Raw genomic sequence first — 6,678 nt, forward strand, 5'->3', positions numbered from 1 at the left:
TACTACTGTTTCCATTTCACAATGCTGTTTGGTTAATTAGAAAGGGGCTTTTTGTTAGTCAAGGGGTTCTCTTGAGAAGCTCCAGACTTGGTAAGTAGTTATTTCTGTAGCTAGCCCCAACCCATAGACCTAATTTCTGACTTGGTAAAACTTCAGTGACACTTTCAGCCTGAACTGATTAGACCCAGTGCCTAGAATAACTTTAGCAACTAACAGGAAGGAGAGAGGCAGTTTGGATCATATCCCCTTATACAAACAGATAACTTACACTATCAAGTGAAAAGAAATTTAAAAATGTTCGTAATGGAAGGGCTGGGGGAACAAGACTTTGAAGAATCCCTTACCCATATATTAAAAGTTGTCAAGCCTGGAACTGATGCCCTAAAGGTGGGCATGTATGCCATGGATGTTGCCAAACTGGCTGCACCTTAAGAATGAGCTCCAATTCCATGTTCCCCAATTATACCTATCACAAAATTCCTTCTGTTGTACCTCCTAGTATTCCTTTATGATCCTATATATTTTATTTTATGCACTTAAAAACATTCTGAGAAGGGGTCAGTAGGCTTTAGACTGACAAAAGGGGTCACTGATTATAGTAGCTGGCATTTCTATAGCAGCTACTACATGCCAGGCACTATTCTTTAAAAATATTATTTCATTTGATCCTCACAACAACCCTATATTATCCTCATTTTGCAGCTAAGGAAACTCAGGCAGAGTTAAGTGGCTTTTCCAGCATGACAGCAGTATCTGACTGAATCTGAACTCAGCTTCCTAACTTCAGGACCAAAACTCTATCTATGGGGCCTAACTGCCTATATGACTATAAAATTGTTTTCAAACTATTTGTATATATGTATATCAAATGGGATAATATATGTAAAGCATTTTGCAAACTTAAAAGCCCTAAATAAATGCTACCTATAATATATGTTATACTTTCATACATATATATGAAATATATATATATGTGTATAGATGCCAAATAATTTCCTCGTACATACCCACTGCAATCAATCAATAAACATTAATCAAGTACCTACTACATGCCAAGCACTGTGCTAATAAGTTTTGGGGCACAAAAAGAGACAAAAGATAGTCTCTGTCCTCCAGAAACTTAAAATCTAACGGGGGGGGCAGCTAGGTGGTGCAGTGGATAGAGCTCCAGGCCTTGGAGTCAGGAGGACCCCAATTCAAATCCAGCCTCAGACACCTGATACTTTGTTGTCGTCCTTCGTTTCCCAGAGTACCAAAATGATATCACTACACCAGAGTCAAGTTTTAGCGTGTACGACTGTGGCTGATCAGATCAACATGAGCTTGGAATGTTCTACCACAGGTCGGGCACAAATAGTTCTTGTGAACCTTTGGAATGGATTCTCTAAGTCTGTGTAATTTGTGTTTCTCTTGAGCGACTTCAATTCTGCTTTGCTCATAGAGTACAACACCTTCTTTGATGAGGGCATGCCATTCTGGGTAGTCCTGTGCCAGTGTCTCCCACGTCACACAATCAATTCTAAAGTACTTAAGAGAGACCTTGAGCATGTCCTTGTATCGCTTCTTCTGACCACCATGTGAATGCCTGCCCTATGTGAGCTCTCCATAAAACTGTCTTTTTGGCAAGCGTACATTTTGCATTCGAACAATGTGGCCAGCCCATTGGAGCTGCAGAGTTTGAACGCTTGGCAGTTCAGCTCGAGAAAGGACCTCAGTGTCTGGTATCTTATCCTGCCAGGTGACACTTACTAGCTGTGTGACCCTGCGAAAGTTACTTAACCCCGACTGCCTCGCCAAAAAAAAAAATCTAATGGGGGAGACAACATGCAACAAATACAAAGCCAGCTATATTCAGGATAAATGGGGAATAATTAACAGAGGGAAGGCACTAGCATTAAGAGGGATTCAGAAAGATTTCCTGTAAAATGAGGGATTTTAATGGGGACTTGAAGGAAGCCAGGGGGTCAGTAGACTGAGTGGAGGAGGGAAAGCACTCCAGGCTTGGGGAACAGCCAGAGAAAATTTCCAGGCCTGAGAGATGGAGTGTCCTGTTTCTGGAACAGCCAGGAGGTCAGTGTCAGTGGATTAAAGAGTACATGCTGGGGAATAAGGTATAAGAAGGCTGGAAAGGTTCTTAAGAGTAGGCTAGGTTATGAAGGACTTTGGATGTCAAACAGAGGATTTTTTATTTGATCCTGGAGGCAATAGGGAGCCACTAAAGTTTACTGAGGAAGGTAACACGATTGGACCTACACTTCAGGAAAATCACTTTAGTGACTAAATGGAGGACAGAATGGAGTGGGGAGAGACTTTGAGAGAGGCAGACCAACCAGGAGCTATTACAATAATCCAGGTGTGAGGAGAGAAGAGTCCACACTAGAATGATGGCAGGGTCAGAGGACAGAAGGAGGAGCATTGGAAAGATGCTGCAATGGTGAAATCGACAGGCCTTGATAACATATTGGATATTGAGGGTGAGAGATAGTGAAGAATCCAGGACGATTTGCAAGGTTGCAAGCTGAGGAACTGCGAAGATGGTGTTGCCCTCTATATCCATAGTCTATACACAACAGGGATCCAATAAAGGTTGCATGTTAACCTAAAGAAACTGGCTGTAGTTCTTCAGTGGGAAAAAAGAATGCTAGATTTTAAGAGTAGGGAGATATAGAGTAGGATAGTGTGTACTACCTATACTTTGGGTAGAATAAGCTACTCCCACTTTGTACCAAACAATATAAGATGGGTGTAATCCATTACAAGCTAGATTTAAGGATTTCTTGACTTTGAGGACTGTGAGATGTTAGAGTATTTATTAAAGGAGGCTGAAGAGTTTCCTTTTCCATGGATTTTTAAGTGCAGACAAAATTCAAGACAATTTCACAGACTGAGAGCTCCCACAATTCGAAAAACCTTTGAATGGCATATAACACAGTAATACTGTACACACTCCCTACCATGCCTCAAACAGGGATTTTTGTGCACAGCAGGTGTTTGTTATCTGGTGAACTCCATTGTCTGAAGAAAGGCTTTTGATAACTTTCTCTGGAATGATGCCTAGAGATACAGGATCAAATTAGATGGCATCCAATCCCAGGATTGTGTCTTTTACCTTTCTAGATTGGGCTGGGGGTGGGGGTGGGGGGAAAGGGGATGGTATCAGAGCCTCCTTTACTTTTAGGCCTATGCAAGAAAGCAAGACTGCAAACAGTTTTTGTGCCCTGTGTAGTATTTTGTCCCTTGGATCAGTGGTGTTAAACTCAAATAGAAACAGGGCCAGTAAAGGATCACATGAGGATTTCTGCAGCCACATATTGACTTTAAAAAACCACATATTAAGATTATCTTTATTTTATTGTATTTGTATTTATTAAATATTTCCCAGTTGCATTTTAATTCGATTCCTTTCCACTTAGGCTCCCTGTTTGACATGTCTGCCTTGGATGATAAGTGGGCTCATTCTACAAATGAGTTTTTTAAGTCAGTCCATCCCGGGCACATTATCATTCACTGAAGAGACTGTGTGGTGGCTGGAGTCATTAGAACTTATGAAGTGGGAAAAGGAAAAAAGTTGGCCTAAGAACCTATGATTTCTCCTCAGGGCACAAAGCAAACCTCTTTAGATATGGAGGACTATGCCACAGTCACTGCTTAACTTTTACAGAATCTTCTCCAAAATCCAATACTCTTATAGCAGCCTACAGCCTCATTACAACCTAAATGGTGGTAAAACTTGTTTCAACCTGAGGACTTTTTTGGTAAGGTAAGGTGTGGAGGAAGCTGCTAGAGGACATCATCTGAACAATCCAATCAATCCCTCTATACCCTCTGAAAAAAAATTTACCTAATTCTCCTTCAGGTCACTAAACTGAATGAAACACTCCATCACTAATTCTCCAAACAAAGACATGTCACCACTTAAGTGCCATTTTTTATTGCCTCTTCCTTTCTCCTTCCCCTTTCTTCTGAGCATCTGTCACCACCATTTGGGTGGCTGGCACACCAGTATACAGTAACAGGTCCTTACTGATCAACAACTTAGAAACATATGCCCTGAACTGCCAGCTTTCCAAGGGTTGCAGATTCCACAAAGACATGAAAATAGAAAATGAAGGGGAAAAGAGACTTTTCCAAAGAATAGACACATAAGAAGAATAAAAAAGAAATTGTTAAAAAACTTCTTTGTTACCAACTTCTACCTAGCAACGTTTCCCAATTAACAGCTCTTCTACAGTGTTATATTAATACAACACTGAGCACAGCTCCCTAGTTCCAAAAACATGTAGCCTAATACTTCTGGCTCACTACAAAAAGTCTGGAGGAAGGAGTAGAAAAAAAAATAGATGGGGTCCTGAATGAAGGAAGGAGACACCTGTACAGCAGTACAGCATTGAGTCTTTCCCTCTCCACCTTGACTGATTTAGCAGGCAACCCACCCTATACTTCTAAGAGGTCTCCTTAACAGCCCTGACTACATTACCAGAGCTTGGATTCAGAGTTGCCCAGCAAATATGGCCCCATACAAGGTGGAGATAGGGGGATAAGTCTGAAGAGGTTAAGTGACTTGTTCCAGATCACAAAGCAGCCTTTCCACAGGTCTAAAATATACACTGTTTCTGCTGTAGGTAACACTTTGATTGTCAACCTCAACTGTAAACTAAACCTTGAAACAGGAAGAGGGAGATGATTTAGCCCTTTGAGGTCAGCTGACAAATACTGAAGGTGTGTCCCTTTCCCTACCTCCTAGCCTTTTATGATGCAGTGAAAAGGAATGGGCTTTGCTACGGAAGTCTCCATTTTCCATTTCTCATGGGAAGACAGACAGGAACAGAGTAGGACATGTTTGCATTATTAGCACCTTGGCAGTACTGTTGGAACATGTATGTATGCACAGGTTGGGTAGGATAGGCTGGAGAAAGCCAGTATGACCTGTCAACAGAACAACATTCCCTGTAGGTTCTGATAAACAGGGTTGTATGCATATATATGTAAATATGTGGATGAAAGGATAAAATTAGATAGTTGCCTCTCACTGACAGGAGTGGTGGTGAGCAGAAAGGGAAGAAGCTAGATGCTTAGATCCCAGAGGGTTGGGGTAGGGAGGAACCTGGCAATGGTAGAAACTGGGAGTGTGCAGTCAGGGCCAGGTCTAACATTTCTCTAAACAGAAAGGTAAAAGCTCAGAGAAGTAATGTCACATCCAAGGTCATAGTACACTTGGCAAGAGGGGCTGTGAAGTTCCCTGTCGAAAACTATAAGAGGGACTATCAACTTCTCCACCCCTCCACCCTTCAGAAATGTGCCAAGCCTAGCTCTAACAGCAAAGTTTTAACCCATGTGCTTTTAATACATTTTAATCAGCAGTCACAGGACTTCAGCCACCTCAGTTAATCAACAGCTAAGCCTTGGTTAGGGGTGGAGAAGAAGCATGTCACAGAAGAAAGTCCCAGAGAAAGCCACATAATGCTCCTCTTGCTGAGAGCCTGGATTCCAAATGATCTTTTATTTGAAAGGATCTAGATTAACCAAGTGACAGTTACTCTACACTTAGTCAGTTTTCTCAGTCTGAATACTCATAGTCCCAACAGCCACTCACTAAAACATCACTCTCTCTCTCCCTAACAATTTATCACTTCATCTCCTCGAAGAAGCACAGTCTCACAGACCAACACTACACCAAAGAAAATGATGACCTAAATGGCAAGGAAAAAACTGTGTCACCCAATTACAACATGACTCTGCTCCCTTTTATTCCATCCCCTCCATCTGCCTCTTCACTCCCTCCAAATGAGGGGCATCTGTAAAGCTAAACATATTCTCCCATTATTGGTCACATTCCCTGGCTAACTCAAATCCCAGCAAACCTTCTGAGCAAGGGCTGACAAAGAGATTAGCCTCGAGATGGAAAACTCTGATTCCTCTACACCTGTTGTGAAGCCACCAAGGACATTGGAACAGAACACTGAAATGACAGGCATAAGTCTTCCACCTTGAAATCACCAAATCTTTCCAAGACCCTGCCTCCTAAACACCTCCCCTCCCCATACACCCTAAAGATCTTCATTGTCACCACCCACCCACATTTCTTCCCCATCATACAGACCACACATTCGTCTCTTTTCTAGTGGGCTACAGCTTCTGACTAGCTTGCAGCAAATGTCCGCATTACTAGCCTATGCAGTCTTGACAGAAAAGCTTCAACTCCATACCAGGTGTCAACTCCATACCAGGTGTAATTGACTTTTTCAGTCCCACAATGCTTCATAGCTGTAATATAACATCGAGGGATATAAGGCCTGGATGTAGATTTCTCTTCAATCTCAACAGACAGATTGGGAAAACTGTCTCAGGTAAAGAGAGGAATGGTAAGAGGCAGGCTCTAATACAATGAAGTGAGACAGGCTTCAAAATCCTAAGTCCTGGAGGGTAAGAATTGATCGAAGGTTAAGTATGACAAAGGTAATGAAAGAATCAAGGAGGGGGGAGGAAAGCCAGCCATTGAACTGCGGCTGGGAGAAGACACAAAAATCGCACTGCATGTGATTTTTTTTGGGGGGGTAAAAAAGACAAGTGAGGGAGACTAGGGAATGTCAGGCACAGGAAAAGTGTGTCAGAGGGGCGGGAGAAAGGGAGGGAACGGGAAGGAAGCTCATCTCCAAAACATTTGCAGAGGACGAAAAG

The 6,678-nt window shown here is 42.2% G+C and overlaps 1 protein-coding gene across 12 annotated transcripts in view; it reads right to left on the minus strand.

The window, feature by feature from the left end:
* MINK1 (misshapen like kinase 1) overlaps positions 1 to 6,678 on the minus strand; it is a 57,211-nt gene that overhangs the window by 49,664 nt on the left and 869 nt on the right. The window lies entirely within an intron of this gene.

Source organism: Phascolarctos cinereus, unplaced genomic scaffold, assembly GCF_003287225.1.
Source record: "Phascolarctos cinereus isolate Bilbo 61053 unplaced genomic scaffold, phaCin_HiC Scaffold_5;HRSCAF=322, whole genome shotgun sequence".
Lineage (NCBI taxonomy): Eukaryota > Metazoa > Chordata > Mammalia > Diprotodontia > Phascolarctidae > Phascolarctos > Phascolarctos cinereus.